A 15,160-nucleotide genomic window follows, 5' to 3' on the forward strand; every position below is an offset into this window, starting at 1 on the left:
CACATACAGAACTTTTCCTATAGTGTACTAACGATCTGGTATAATTGCTCACGTGTTATTGACTCTCTTCCTATCTGCTGTAATATTTCTCATACACACATGTATCACTCACATACACACTTTTCTTTGTATGACGGCCTGTCTTTGATTATGTTCTTATATGTCGCATTCACACTCTCACACAGACATACATCTTTAACGCCACAATAAATATCTCTGTTATTCATCTTATACGGTTGTGGTCTTTCATTGCTGGTCATCTATGTTATCGTCGCATAACATATCATCTATATCATCTTCGATATATAATTGTGTGTTCGACCGTGTGACACATTTAAATAAAAGGAGTCCTCTGTTTTTCCATTCGTCACCATTGCTCCTTTTTGAGTTCGCACGGTCGTCCCTTACATGTTCAAGCATTTTGACTCACTTTGACATGTTTCACTATCTTTGTAAACAAGGGGATCATTCATCCAGTGATTTGTTTCCAATTCTCCTCATAAATATGCCCAAGCTATTTGTTGGTTGAGAGACTGGGAGATTATCTCATTTGGAAACATGTGCTGTAGGCTGTAAAAGCTTCCTCTAGCTTGGCTTCTGGTTTTTCTGCATCTTGCTGGGCTTTGCTCAGCTTTAAGTGTAGAGCCAACACCATTCTCTATAAATACAATGGCATAAAACTTGCCACATCACAATCAGCCTCATTTTTGTCACCCTTGTTGCAGCATCTCCCTCACCACTAAATAGTTTTATCGCTTCCTTGCCCAACATATTTTCTTGGTTAAAATGGCTTGAGTGGAAATAGGTGAACAGCAGAAAATTATTTAATCCTTTCCTTAGCCATGGTTCTTCAACATCAAGACTCTATGGAGCTTGTGTAGAAGAAAGCACAGGGTTCCATCATGAACAAGTGGATTAAATGGACGTCTATCTACAGTTATGGAAAAATCACTCTGCCTGCCTTACTCATGTGAATTTACGCCTTCCAGTTCAAAGGTACTTTCTGCAAACCTCCTCCAACAGCTACTTCTGTTCATCATCCTAGCTGGCTACCTCCACTTGCTATCTCAGCTCACAACATCACTGACTGAACCATATCTGGAGTTGCTTGCCAAATTGGTTCTTGTGCTAGTTTTCTTCTTCTCATCACATGGGTAATTATAACTTTAATTGAAATTTTGGAGTTTTTGCCCCTATGTGTCCTAAACAGATTCAACCATTGAGACAGTGCTTTCTTTTCACTTCAACAAGAGGCTTGATTAATTAAAAGATTCTGCTCACTAATTTAACTATGATTACACTTTCAGTATTCAACAGTTGCTTTCACTCCTCTGTATGACAAATGTAAACAGAGAGACAAAATACATATAGACATAATCTTTATTCATAATCCACACTGTCTTGGTACTCATATAATTGCAGAGCCATATGTATTCTATTTATTATGTAAATTAATTGTGTCAAGAACAGTTTCTTTTCTGTTTTAATAAATAACCTTCAAATACTTCATTTCAAACATTTTGTGGAAAGGAAGTAAACAAGCCCTTGCGAGCAATAGAGACATGAAACTGACTCATCCCAAATGCCAAAAAGGCCCTTATGTGTCTAATTTTTCAGGGAAAATAAATACATATGGATACAGCTACTTCTATTTATTTATTTATAATCTACAGCTTGATTCTAATTGATTTCATAAAGTAAAAATGAAATTCCTTTTAATTTTTCTTTTTATATAAATTATTGAATGACTCTGGAATAAGAAGATTATTAAGAAATACTCTATAAACTTTGTCAAAATATTCACCTAGGTTACTCTCAATATTACTTTGTTTCAGTATTTCCTGGTTTTGAGTTGAAATAGTTTGCTTCCAATATTGTATCAATTTGTTTAAACAATTATCTCAAATACTTAGTTTTTATATCATTTATCATAGATGTCAGACTAAGTTAACTTTGCAATATTACTGAATATAATCACTGCCATGATGTTTTATCTGTATATTCATTATTTCTTTAAATACATGTACAGTAGTTAACATTATATCATGTTTCAAAACAATACATTATGAATAAGTAAAATCATGTTTAAATAATATACAACAGATTAAAATATAGAGTACAATTCCTTAATTTCCAATTCTGAAATAACTACACAATGACTTAATTTAGTTAAACATCTATATTTATCCAACACCCTATTGGAAAAATTATATATCATACCAAAGAGCTTATACATTAATCCTTTGTAAGAAAACCTAGCATTGCTCTAAAATATTTTTGAGAGTTATAGCTCCTAGAAAAACAGTTGTTGTAACAGCTGAAGAACTGTGATCTAGATCTACCTAGATCCCATTCTACTGATATATTTTTGATATTAATTGATGTATATAATCTGAGAGAGTATGTTTCATATTGGTGGGATTTGAACTCTGAATGTAAGTGAAATAACTATTATTGCAAAGCATTTTGTTCATAATGTTTGCCAATCTGAAATATATTACTCTATAATTACTTTGATTAGATGTCAATAACTTAATTATAATTTTCAAAAGAAAGGATACAGAGACAATTACTTAATTTCATTTTTAATATGAAACAATTTTGATAAAATCTACATTTAACTTTTATTACATACAATTTAAGAAACTTTGTAAAAGAAAGAAAACTTGAAGATAATGTAATATATGAGAAAGGTTTATTTATTCCAATATTTCTATTGTCCAGATAAATAAAATATAATTACAATATTCCATAGAATATCATCCTTACCATTACAAAAATATAATTTAAAAGATAATGTCAAGCTGTTCATCATGACCTACAGGATTCCCACAGTGATCACAACAAACTCCATTTTGACAATGAGTTTTGCTCAAATGATGCAGAGGAATAGGGTAAAGACGACACTCAGGTAAACATGAGGTACATATTAATGCCATTCTAATCTCTTCTGGACGATATATTTCACCACAATAGCCACAGACATAAAGTGAGAATGTCAAATGCTCATCACTGCTTCTGACTCTGTAACACCTTGTACAAAATTCTCGTTGATGCATTGACAGCAAACCTGGAGGACGACAACACCTAAGAGAATAATCTTCCATTTTGAGAGGTTTTTCCTACTATTGATTTCAGTTTGGGATGCAAAAGTTACAACCTATCAAATATTAAAATATAAAGAGTGAGTTAGCATTTTATATTTATGTATAACCTATAGAGTGTATAAATGTATATCTCAAGGACATGCTATCTGAATAGGCAAGGTAGTTATTTAAGTATAAAAAGTAAGTGAATTTCAATTCATTCTAAAGATGCAAATTCATTATATGAATTCAGTGTATATTTCCATAAATGGCTAATATTTTATTATCAGAAAGACACAATTTTTTTCTACCTTCTAAATTAAATTAATATACAAGGCATAACACATGTATAATTGCTATGAGCCAGAAATAAACGAGCATGTGTGTTTACATTATATTTACCTGTGTAAATTTATGAGGGACATTTTTATTCCATTAGAGCATACAAAATAGTAATAAGGAATATGTGTATGCAAGCATGTATTGCATCATATAAATGTGAGAACTTAAATCCCATTGATGAGTGAAAATATTTACTTCATAGAGGATACAACACAACATAGATATAGTAAGCTACTATTCCTTTCATTTATGTTCTTAAGTTATTTGAAGCTCAAGAAACCTAGTTTCAAACACTTCAGACTTGACTGAAAACAAAAGTAATATGAAAAAAAGATAAGGGAAAATGAAGTTATACTGATTATATAATGAAAGAGCTTCCCACTGATACTATTTTCAATATAGCTTTCTTCTAATAGTATCAGCTTTTGAGCATACATATACAAGTATATGAGCTTGAGCTGGTATATATCACTTTTCTATCTGTCTGACTTTAATGTGAATATAACAAATACCTGACATTATATTGGTTTGGAGTTTTAGATATGTAGAAAGATTGTTTACAAAAAGATGGTTGTTATATACACAGCCAATATCCACACCTTAACTCAATCTTTCAATTTAACAAATTTAAAACTTTATCTTATCCAACTATCTATCTAGCTATTGGGCTGTAAATGTGTGTTATTCATTGTTTGTATATGCCTGTTTCAGTTGCTGAAGATAAGCAGGATAATTGCTACGGTTATCTTATTGAGGCAGAAATGTGTTCACTACTCTCCTCTTGCCTCAAGACTCACATTTTTGGAATTCTTGATTCCCTTACTCATTTAGAGTTGGTACCAACTGCCACCAAATAATAAAGTTCGTGTTCTCTAGAAGCAGACTTAATTTCAATAAATTAAGAATTTATTGGGTAGGTAATTTAATATAACATTATTTGTCTTTGTTATTCAAATACATGTCACTGCCCATTCTGAGTTGTTTTTTACATACATATTTATACAAATATATACACAAATATACATACATACATACATATATATACACACACACACGTATAAAGAGAGAGAAAGCAATCATATATTATATTATATTATTGGCACCTGTACCAGTGGAGCACTAAGAGCACCGTCTGAGCATGTTCATTGCCAGAGCAGCTGTCTGGATTCTGTCCCAGCGGCACATAAATAGTACCATTTGAGCGTGATCATTACCAGTGTCACCTTACTGGCACTTGTGCCGGTGGCACATGAAAAAACATTCAAGCAAGGTCGTTGCCAGTGCCACTGGACTGGCTCCTATGCAGGTGGCACATAAAATACACCATTTTGAGCGTGGCCATTGCCAGTACCGCCTGACTGGCCTTCGTGCCGGTGGCATGTAAAAGCACCCACTACACTCTCGGAGTGGTTGGCTTTAGGAAGGGCATTCAGCTATAGAAACTCTGCCAAATCAGATTGGAGCCTGGTGTAGCCATCTGGTTCGCCAGCCCTCAATCAAATCATCCAACCCATGCTAGCATGGAAGGCAGACGTTAAACAATGATAATGATGATGCTGATTATATTATATTATGTGTAGTCAAGTAGGATATCCCAAAGTATAACAATATCTGTTTCAACACGATTTCACATCAAGAATATTGCAAAACAAATACATAAACATGTGTGTGTATACTGTCTGTCTGTCATCATCATCATCATCATCATCATCATTTAACATCCGCCCTTCATGCTGGTAGGATTTTTACAACTGGATACCCTTCCTAACACAAACCACCAAACAGAGTGGACTTAGAGCTTTTTACATGGCACAAGTACAAGTGAGGTCGGTTTTGGTAAGGTTTTTACAGCTGGATGCCCTTCCAAATGCCAACCACTTTACAGAATGGACTATATGCTTTTTAAGGGAAACTGAAATTCTTATATAATATTAAAATTGTAATGGCTGGAGAAATGCATGCTTTTAGTAAAGAATGATAAATTCACTTACGAGTCTAGAAAATTAATTATAGTTTACTTAAAAGAAATATTACAAATATATAATGCAAGACAATTTTAACATGGCCTATTCTAATTTTTATTTCAACCCTCATAGATTAATAAAAATTAGACCAATATTGATTTGTAACATAGACACAATGCCTGTATCTATTAAATTAATCCAAATACTTATTTTATCTACCCAAGGAGGATGAAAAGCTCTTGATGGGATTTGAACTCAGTATATAAAATGATAATAAATAAGGAACTTATTGTACACAAAGCTTAGGTTCACCACATATTGCTCTATCTATTTTGTCAACATCCAAATCACATTCACTTTTCAAATAAACATTACACCAAAAAGTTTGGAGGAATGGATCAGTTGATTATATTAATCCCAGGATTGGACTAGTATATAATAATAATAATGATAATAATAATAATAATAATAATAATAATAATAATAACAATAATTATAATAATTGGTGGTGGACAAGGTGCACCACATATGCTATTTAGTTGATATTGCATGCCCCTTTGACTCATGAATAGTCAAGAAGGAAGGTGCAAAGATAGATAAATACAACCCTCTTAAATACGAAATAATCCGGCTATGGAAAATGAAGGTGAAGATAGTGTAAATTATTGTTGGGTCCTTGGGAACAGTATCAGAAGGCATCAAGGGGAATATAAAGGAAATTGGAATAGAGTGTCCAGTAGAACTGTTACAAAAAGTTTGCCTCTTTGGCATGGCCAGAATAATCTGGAAAGTATTAGATAGCTGAAAAGAACAGATAGCATGGTACCGTAGGCTGCAGGTAGCAAGCCTGCTATGCATGCAAGACTCCAGGAGCTCCAACAAAACCTGTGATAAAGAGAAATAATAATGTTAATTATTAGAATCTGATAGAATACTAACTATAGAAATGAAAAGGAAAATTGAGAAATAGTACATCAGAAGGGTGAGGAAGCTAATGAAGTCAGAGCTAAATAGTCTGAATCTAGTGAAGGCTACAATTCTTGGGAAGTGTCATTACTTAGATTCTCAGCAGCTTTTGTAGATTGGACAAAAACTGAATTACCAAAGCTAGACAGAAGAACTAGGAAGGAATTCAATATGAATGGAGGACTCCACACAAGGTCAGGATTATACTTACCAAGATTATACTTACCTAGTAAGATTATACTTACCTAGAAAGGAAGGCGGAAGAGGGTTAATATCAGTAGAAGACTGTGTGGAGTTAGCTAGAGTAGATATAGACTCCTATGTAGGTAATAGTGAAGAAAATTTATTAAAAGCTGCTAGAGACATAGGGAAGCCAAAAACCAAATGAGGTTAAAAACCAGAAAAAAGAACAGAAGTTATCTGACTAGCAGAAGAAGGCTTTGCACGATATATTCCCAAATACAGTTGCAGCAAATAGTAGTAGTGAGACATGGATATGGTTGCAGAAAAGAAGGCTGTAAAGGGAGACAGAAAGTTTGTTAGTAGCAGCATAAGATCAAGTATTAAGGACTAATTGGATAAAAGCCAAGATAGACAAAAAACAAGCAGATTCCCAATGTAGGCTATGCAAATCAAAAGAGGAATGCATTACTCATATAGTAAGTGAATGTAGCATGCTGGCACAGAAAGAATATAAGAAAAGACATGACAACCTAGAGAGAGTAATCCACTGGGAGTTATGTAGAAAGCTAGGATACTGATAAATGGTATGAACATGAACTTAGTAAAGTACTAGAAAATAAGAAATATAAGATGTTGTGAGACTTTAACATTCAGACTGACAGAGTAATAGAAAGGCAGTGCCAGATAGATGACTTTACAGCCCCAAATGATGAAAAAATCAATATGAGAGGTATAGTAAAAATAGCAAAGTACCAGGACCTAGCTATTGAATTACAGGGGTTTTTAAAGCATTTGTATGGTACTGATACTTCAAATGCAGCCCAGATTGAATTGAGGATGTTCTGAAGTGCAGTATTGACATCCCCAGAATTGTAAAATTCAGACCAATTTGGGTGTTGTAACTCTGTATGGTAACAGTTCCAGTCTGCTTTTTTCCAATCTAAGAGAGCAGTTTTGGAGGTGATGAGGCTTCCTGTTTCTGCCCATAAGATTGGCAATGATCATAGCATGATCAGACTCACATAAAGGTTCCTTGGTAGTGACACCGATAACCATTTCTGGAGTAGTGGTAAAGAGCATGTCCAAAGGTTTGTTACCTCTTGTGAGGGAGGTGACTACTTGGGTCCAGCTTGAATCTAGCACTACATCAAGGAAATCATTAGCACTTTGCAGTCAACAAAATATTTCCCAATGAAAACATAAGTGGCTGTTTTTCTAGATGTAGCTTTGAGGATGTCAAAACGCTGTGTGTCTTGATAATTTGGTAGGCAGTAAACAACTCCAAGTACCAGTGGTGACATATTTATGCATATATCACAATAAAATAACTCTTGTAATTGATTCAAATTATCACAAGGAATTGCTGAAAAGTATGATGGAATATAGGCCTTCACACCACCCCCACAACAATTAACTCAATCTTTGCGAAACAGGTTGTAACCAGCTAAAAACACCATCGCAAAGTAAAGAGTGCACCCATGTTTCTGTGACTGTGATGAAATCATGTTTGAAAGTTTTGATGTAAGAGTTGTAGTGGCATGAAATTATGGCCGCCATTTTAGGAAGTGCGATCTACGCATGCGCAAGGGACTTGCCTTCCCGGAAGCCCCTCGAGTGCGCATGCGTAATAAACCAGTATTTAAAGCCTTTTGCGTGTTTATTCGACAACTCTCTCACTTTGCCTCAGAGCTGTGGTAGACTCAACAACTTGGTGAGATCCACTCCGTCAACTCTACTGGGATGACTTAACCAACCTTTTGACTTCACCTATGCTGACTACACACCAACCCAGAGGCGACCCTGCTAGCAGATACCACATTATGTAAAGCCAAACAACCAAAAGAATAAAATTTATTTATTATGATGTTATTCGTTAACCTTGGCATTTGTTCTTTTTTTCATCATAGATTTATTTGTATGGGATAGAGAAAGACTAATGTCTCTGTCACTATTACGATTACACCGAGACCTATAACATTATAGAGTCAAAGAGGTGGATCTTGATGCATAAACTTCAGGCATTTAAGGACAGTAATTTGAATCTGGATTTAAGCCTATCATGATGATATATAGGGGATGGTGGATTGTTCTTGTTTAGTTTCCCAGAGTTTTTTCATTGTAGCCTATTGTGGAGATACTATCCACAGACAAGCTAGTATTTCACAAGACTTAAATTTCAATTTTAGTCTGTTATTGTGGATGAAAGACAATATCATACTTATAACGTCACAGACTTTTACCAAAATACTCTCTCTCTCTCTCTCTCTCTCACTCTCTCACTCACTCACTCACTCACTCACTCACACACACACACACACACACACAGAGGAGGTGGAGTTCTTTTAATTTCTGTCTACGAAATCCACTCGCAAGGTTTTGTTCGACCCAGGGCTTTAGTTAAAGACACCTTTCCAAGGTGTCACACAGTGAAACTGAACTTCAAATTTTCAAAATTACTTTATAAATTTTAGTTTATATTTTTTTACTGAAATATTTACCTCATAACAAGAGAAATACGCATTCAAAGAACTTTTCTGAGCAAAGTAAAACAGAAAATGATGGAGAAGAAGGAAATTATTTGAAACATGAAAAAAATATTACTTTTGCCGACATAATCGCAATCTAGACCAACTTATCTTTATCCAAAGATAAATTAATCTTTAGATTATTTCATTTCAAAAATATGCATTTTTAATGAAGTTACGAGGAAATAAATTCAAGTAGGTGTAAACACGTCCGAACTTTGATGCTCTAACGATATTGAAATATAAGAGATGTTTACATTTTAATAAAAAATGTTTGAATTAAAAAAAAAAAACGTTTTTATAAAAGGTACTCAAAGCGAAACGGGAAAATGAAAATGTTATCTTTTCATTCTCTTATGCATGTTTTCTCTATATCAGCATCGTCGTTCAATTCTAGGTTTTTTAGTAATCAATCTAATTTAATTAACATAATACTAAATGAAAGGAAAGAATTTTATTACACAAATATAGACATGTTTCAGAAGTTTACCCAGACTTTGATTTTAAAATATCATACAATGTAATATATATTAGTAATCTTTACAAGAAAAATATTAGATACCTCACACTTCTTTTGGAAATATTCTTAATGTCAAGAATACGAAATACGTAAATTTTAAATCATGTAACTGGATTCAAGATTAAAAAGAAATTTGGGTTAGATAAAAAAAAAACATCTGCTCGATTAACAGTAATAAGTAATACTTGATAGTTGTAAAAAAAAATGTTAAGACAAGCTTTGAAGTAAAATATGGGCAGGTTTTATGACGTCAAAATCCTGTAATAAATAATTGGAAAGATCTAAGAAACAGTTTGTCATAATCTTATCTTATCCAATAATGTCCTATCAAAGTAATTCGTTTAATGATCTTTATTACCGCTAAAATAATTTTCTCGGGTATGTTGTTATGCATGCTAAAATATTCGGAGCGCATCAGAAAAAAACTACGTTCAGAATCGGAGGTGCACTTATTTATTTATTGCCCACAAGGGACTAAACATAGAGAGGACAAACAAGGACAGACAAAGGGATTAAGTCGATTACATCGACCTCAGTACTTAATTTATCGACTCCGAAAAGATGAAAGGCAAAGTCGACCTCGGCGGAATTTGAACTCAGAACGTAACGGCAGACGAAATACCGATTTCTTTATTGTCCACCAGGGGCCAACATAGACGGTACAAACAATATTGAGGAACTAAAATTATAAAACGGAGGCATAAAGAAAGAAATAAAATTAAAAGAAACGAATGAATCATGAAAAAGATGATATAATGAGGTGGAATGCCCACTCGACCCCCGAAGTCGAGTGGTTACATTGAAACCGTTTTGCCGTTCAGTCATATATATCTAAAATCCAGCAGTTCAATACCATAGTCTTTTTTTAATTCGGTATAACAAGTCTGTTTTGGCAATTTCTGTCTATCCCCGATCACCTTCCACAACTCAATACCTTTATCATTCTTTTTAACTATTTCCATTTGTGCCTTATTTAACAATTAGCATATCATAGTCTCACCATCTTCACCCCAGAATTCCAGTTCAACCACATCCTTCCACTCGTTCACCCGGTTTACAATCCTTCACGTCCACATACAGAACGCAAGCAAAACAAACAGGGGGAGGGGGAACCATATCTACATCATGTGTGCTTGCATTTCTTTTCTGTTTTGTTGTTGGAGGGGAATAGGTAGGTTTGGTGTCTGCATGGGGAGGGTGTGGTGAAAAGGGAGAGGGTGGGTTGGGGTTCACAAGTACTTTCCTTTTTTTCTTCTTTTTTTTTTCTCCTCCGGGCTATTTCCCATTCCCTATCTTCTAATACTGGAGTTTCTTTTTCTACTTCTTGTATCCTCTCTTCTGGTGTTGGCTGTCGCTCTTCTACCATTTTGGGTGGTGGAGGGCAGTTCACTCTTATGTGGCCTTTCTGGCCACATTTAAAACAGCGAGGAATCCTGCCCTCCACCCACACTTTTAAGCTCAAATCACCAATCCATAGGTTTTCTGCTAATCCTTCCAACATCTTCATACTAGCCTGCACAGTCATTTCAATAATCTTTCCTTTCCATACTGTACCATCTGTCACTTCAGCTTGTAAAACCGTGACTTCCTTCACCTTTTCTATGAGGAGGGCCGCCACAACCCAAGCCTCATCAATTTCTGGTAGAACCCCTTCAACTTTTATTTTTGCTATCCTCTTACCCATATAAGACTGTCTTATCAGTTTTTTTAATATTTTGGCTGCATTGGCTACTGCTTTACTGTTCTATAATGCACATTTCCAGTTCCATATTTGCTTCCTCTGGCCAGATAGATGATATCTGGCCAGACCACCACTAGTGCCTTATCAATCTCACTTTCCTCCACATGATCCACTCTCCTTTTCTCTACGGAGTATACCTGGTATACTACCGTCTTCCTTTGCATCTCCTCCATTTTAGCCTGAGGTGGGGAAAGCCTTACGTCATTCCCCACCCTTACTGCCATTTTACAGTCCTCTTTTAAGTTCATTAAATTCACTGACCTTTGCTGCCTCTGCAAAGCTTTTTCTTTTAAATTTTCATCCATCCTTTTGATAGCCCTGACCTGTTCCTCCTCTAAAGAGGACAATTCTGTTTCACTGGGGTCCAAACATATATGACTTCCACTCGCTATCTCTCAGTATCACTGAGAGACAGCACAGCAACTCAAAAACCGCTGCAAACACAGCACAAACAAATACACAATATAGTCAAACAAACAAGCTTGTACAACTCACAGAGGCGAAATACTGCCAAGTATTTCGCCTGACGTGCTAACGTTTCTGCCAGCTCGAAATTATATTAATAATGATACAACTGGGATAGAGCTTGGGCAGCTTTGTATTTTCCCATCCAGTTTTACAAGAAAACCAAGATATACGTATAAGAAAATACACGATACCATGACTTGCCTGTAATTATGGACGTCCTGCTATTTTCATCACTTTTACTTGCAATGCTAAAGGAAACGGAAACATATATGAAATTTTTATTTTCATATATAACATAAACATCTACATCTTTTAGAACATTGTTATTTTATAAAATTTTGCTGGCAAATTTTTAAATTAACGTAAACATTTATTTACATGAAAGAATATTACAGGAGAACTTCCGTCTTATTCTTCCAAATCTTTCTCTTAAAACTGTATTGAAACCATTTGTGGGTTTTTTTTTTTATCACAGCAACTTGTCGCACACCACAAGGTTTAACAGAACCTTCTGAAGCAAGCCAGCACACTCGCAACATTGCCATGGGCGATGGTGAGGCTAAGGTGTTGGGAAAGCCAAGCACCCTCACAGGCATCGCCTGACACCTCGGTTAGTGGCCCAGTCCCTCCAAACATCTCCAACGCCACAGGTTGGAAGAGATAGTTCACTGTCAGGTTCTGATACTTCAGGGTTTTCTTCCGTTGGGCTACAGAAGCATTAACTGAAGCATCCAGGGTGTGGGAGGGAGCAAAGGAGTTGCAGACTGTGGTATCCCAAATGAAGCCCCTACCTCTAACCCAGGGACAGAGGATAAGACCAACTGGTCTCTTTGCATCACTTCTGGATAACCCTGATGGCTCCAGAACTGAGGGGATATTAATCCGAGCCAGTGTCTGCTTAATGATTAGGTTTAGCTCGGTGTGGTGAGTGAAGCAACCAGAATTTAGGTGGCAACACAGACTGTGAAGACCTGTGGGGTCAAGAGGCCTACTACAGTGGCATCTCAGTCCCCTGCAGACGTCAGCTCCCACTTTGAGTGCGATGGAGGTGCAGAGTTCATCTAGACTGAGTAGACTTCCAATGTTGGCCACAAACAGTCCCCTGAGAATTTTGCACTAGCTGAAAGTAGGCAACACCTTGAAAATTGATCAGATTGATCAAGGAGAGAGTTGAAAGTGGCATCTGAACATAGATTGTCCTATACTCTCTGTTTCCGTCTGTCCTCCACTGTAACTGGAATTGACAAACCCATCTCTCTCCACTGTGATAGAGCTTCATCCATCTCCCTGTTGGAATTAGTCCATGTTGGAGAAGAGAGGATGTTGCCTACCAAGCATAGATGGAGGAAAGAAAACAGGGAAGAGGTAAAGGCAAGCACTTGTGCAGACTTAGATCCCAAACCATTTGAGCAAAGCAGCTTGGTCACGGGAGTCTGGGGAGAGTTTGACATTGACCAAATATTCAAGTTTCCTGAAGATTAGGTCATCAAAGTATTGGAGGGATGACAGGAATCTGTAAGAGGGACTAACTCTCAGAAAATACAATAGCTTAGGAATTGACAAGTAATTCCTAAGTATAAAAAACCTTGGTGGGGCTCAACTACCTCAAGGTTTTTTAAAAGTTGTTCAAGGTTAGCCATTTTGTATCTAAAGATGGACTCAAAAGTTAAGTCAGTAATTGGGGCTCTAATGGAGCACCACGCTGATGAAGGCGGAATCACGATTGAGGGAAGGGAGTCAATAAATAGTTTAGTAGTCTGCTCATGCAAAGCTGGGTGGTTAAGGAGTCAGAGCTCACATTTGGGATGTGGGAGGGAGCAAAGGAGTTGCAGACTGTGGCATCCCAAATGAGGCACTTACCTCTAACCTAGGGACAGAGGGTAAGAACATCTGGTCTCTTTCCATCACTTCTGGATAACCCCCGATGGCTTCAGAACTGAGGGGATACTGAGCCAGGGTCTGCTTAATGATTAAGTTTAGCTTGGTAGGCAACGTCCTCTCCTCTCCAGCATGGACTTATTCCAACAGGGAGATGGATGAAGCTCTATCACAGTAGAGAGAGCTGGGTTTGTCAGTTCCAGTTACAGTGGAGGACAGGCGGAAACAGAGAGTATGGGACAATCTGTGTTCAGGTGCCACTTTCAACTCTCTCCTTGATTTAGGACTGTTAACACTACGACCTCTATGACCAAGTTCCTTGATCATTAGCTTCACAGTTGCAAGCACCTTGTCAGGAGGGCCTCCCAAAAAAAGCATCATTGAGGTACCAGATATTTATGTCAGCTACCATCTAGGTGGAACTTTTTAAAACACAATGACACACTGACAGACATAAATAAATTGCAAGAGTTTTTCATTTCAGTAGTGGATCTTGCAGGCATGATGTAGATTTGATCCTAGATAACCAAATTTAAATTAACACTTCAAAAGCACTTTTCTCATGGTAAAACAATAGTTTTTCTATGACAGCAGTTTACATTTGCCAAATGCCTTAGCTAAGCGAAATAATGTTTTTGCCACTTGACCCTCCTATCCTCTTGTATTTCACCAAAAGCTAGAATTAAGATAACAAGTACCACAAACGAAATCTATTGTTCTCAACGATATGTCTATCCTTCTGGATAGTTATAAAAGCAAGAACCCCCACGCAAAAGTCAGTCAGTTAGTGACAACTCGAGTTAGTGAGAACCGGAGTTAGAGAGAGCAACCATCAGTTAGTGAACGGACCACTAGAATCATGGCCACAAGCAGGCAGCCACTAAAGACAAATGGCCTGAGGGAAAAAGAACGTTACAATCCGCGACTATGCGAGACAACTTCCCTTGACTCTCTCACTATCACTAGCTCAGCTCGCTTTCTTCTTAGAACTTTACTCCATCTCTATTTGTAATTACTACTACACGGTGACAAGAACACAAACTATCTATGATATCTACCTTTACTTTGCATGCTTTACGATTTTATCACCTGCCCGTCGAGGCAAGGTATTTTACAATCATCATCATCATCATCATCATCGTTTAACATCCATCTTCCATGCTAGCATGGGTTGGACGATTTGACTGAGGACTGGCGAACCAGATGGCTGCACCAGGCTCCAATCTGAACTGGCAGAGTTTCTACAGCTGGATGCCCTTCCTAACGCCAACCACTCTGAGAGTGTAGTGGGTGCTTTACATGCCACCGGTACGAGGGCCAGTCAGGTGGTACTGGCAACGGCCACGCTCAAAATAATGTTTTTTACATGCCACCTGCATAGGAGCCAGTTCAGCGGCACTGGCAACGACCTCGCTCGAATGTCTTTTCATGTGCCACCGGCACAAGTGCCAGTAAGGTGACGCTGGTAATGGTCACGCTCAAACGGT

At 36.7% G+C, this 15,160-nt stretch overlaps 1 long non-coding RNA gene across 1 annotated transcript; it reads right to left on the reverse strand.

Moving 5' to 3' along the window:
- Positions 1 to 2,678: 2,678 nt before the first annotated feature.
- On the reverse strand, positions 2,679 to 10,269 carry LOC106871945 (uncharacterized). Its single transcript, XR_001409717.2, has 2 exons — positions 9,629 to 10,269; positions 2,679 to 3,160 (listed from the first exon to the last, which is right to left on the reverse strand). It is a non-coding gene; the product is annotated as an uncharacterized LOC106871945 (long non-coding RNA).
- Between the last annotated feature and the right edge of the window lie 4,891 nt (positions 10,270 to 15,160).

This window comes from Octopus bimaculoides, chromosome 4 (assembly GCF_001194135.2).
Source record: "Octopus bimaculoides isolate UCB-OBI-ISO-001 chromosome 4, ASM119413v2, whole genome shotgun sequence".
NCBI lineage: Eukaryota > Metazoa > Mollusca > Cephalopoda > Octopoda > Octopodidae > Octopus > Octopus bimaculoides.